The sequence below is a fragment of the Alligator sinensis genome, unplaced genomic scaffold (genome assembly GCF_000455745.1).
Source record: "Alligator sinensis unplaced genomic scaffold, ASM45574v1 scaffold987_1, whole genome shotgun sequence".
In the NCBI taxonomy this organism is placed as follows: domain Eukaryota; kingdom Metazoa; phylum Chordata; order Crocodylia; family Alligatoridae; genus Alligator; species Alligator sinensis.
The window spans coordinates 675,368-677,223 of NW_005842574.1; positions in this window are offsets into that span (position 1 = coordinate 675,368).

The following is a 1,856-nucleotide window of genomic DNA, read 5'->3' on the forward strand; positions in this document are numbered from 1 at the left end:
GCCTGGCAGAGCAGAGCACGCGAGCCGGGGTGTCGCAGGGCCGGGGGGCCCGAGAGCTCCCGGCCCACGGCCGAGTCCGACCCTGGCAGGAGGGGCCAGGAGCCCCGTCGCCTTTTGGGGGAGCCGCTGGGCCAGCCGGTGCCGAGCTGGGGCTGGGGACAAGGCTCCGGCTCTGCTTTGCTCTGGGTAGTCCTGCACCTGGCTGGGGGGAATTCCCCGTCTCCTCTTGCTCCACGTGTTTGGGGTTTCTTAATCCTCCCCCGGGCTGGGGCTGGGCCAGTGCTCCTCCTGGCAAGGTCCTGGCTGGAGGGTCTTGCCCCTGCACTCACGCTGCACTGGGGCAGGACGGGATTTGCCCTGCTCAGACTGGTGGCACTGGGGGTTTTGCCTGCCTCTGCAGCGGGGGCACGGCCTGGCCTGGGCTCTCTGCAGCGCCCGTGACCCCCAGGGTAACAGCAGGCCGTGGGCAGCCGCGGCCCCCATATCCCAGGAGCAGGACGGGGGCGATGCCTGGGGCTGTGCCGGGGGCAACGGTGTCGTGCAGCTCCGAGGTTGCACACGGGTTTGTCTGGGGGAATTTGGACAGAGATGATCCTGCCTCTGGACTAGACGTGACCCCGCAGCGCTGGGACTGAGTCTGCACAGAGGTCCTGGGCGGAGGCAGGCGTTGGTGGGATGCCCACTGGGTTAACGGTAATCCTGCTACACTTCTTCAGTGGGAAGACAGCAGCTGCCAGTGGGCTGGGCAGGCGGGGCAGCCGGGGTTGCTCTCAGGGTGCGGGGCAGGCGGGTTTGTGACTGGCCGCTCCGCGCAGGGACCCAAGGGAGCAGCCCCCCGGGGTCGCCTGAGCCTGCTCCGCGGTGCCAGGACGGGACGGCCCCAGAGTAAAGACACACCAGCTGCTTGCCGCTGTGGGAGGAGGGAGCATGGGGATGGGGATCCTGGCCGCTGCCCAGCCCCGCGGGGTCCCTGTGTGAAGGCGTGTGAGACCTCCCTGCTGCCGTGAGTCCCGGGGGCCTGGGCCGAGCTGCGGTATCGCATGCCAGCAGCCGCCCCGGCACGCGCGTGCTCAGCCAGGGCGCAGTCAGCGTGCGAAGTGGGCAGCCGGCTCGCCTGCCCCGGCTGCGCGATGCTGGTGGTGGGCGGTCAAGGCAGTGGGCAGCCCCGTTCGGCATTGGACTGCCCGGCCGTGGGCAAGGGGCCGGCGGGGGGGGCGGGGGGGGGGGCAGCGCGGCTCCCCAGCTCCTCACTGGGGCAAGGTCACGGCTTGGCCCCTTCTCTCCTGCTGCTCCCTGGTGAAGGGCACAGCCCCGGTGCCCCCGCTCTGCCCCACGAGCAGACTCTCCTGTGGGCTTTTTCCTCAGTCAAAGCTTGGTGTGTGGTTTTCTTCCATCCCTGCCAGTCGCCAGCAGGCCCCGCATTGTGGCCATGGCCAGCTCGGCTCGGCTCTGGGCCATGCTGCACAGGACGTGCCACGGCAGCAGGGAGGCCCAGCGCGGCTCAGCGCCCGTCTGCTCTGCGGGGAACGAGCTGTGAGGTGTCCTAGGCAAGGGGATGCGCTCGCCGGCTCCGGCAGGGCCCAGGACCTTGGGTCCCGCAGGGGCAGGTGTGTGCACGTGTGTGGCAGGTGTGTGCTCCAGCAGGGCGGCAGGTGTGCGTGTCTTCCAGCTGTGGCGGGCCAGTAGGGGGCGCTCCTGCGTTGAGCCGCCCACCTCCCTACGCCCGACCACCTTCCAGGCTCTGAGTGCCTCCCTTGGGGTGCCTCCCGTCTGGCTGACCCCTTCCCTGGAGCACACCCGCTAGCCTGGGGTTCCCGCTGCCACCATCCAAGGCTCTGGACTCACTTCTGGCTCTG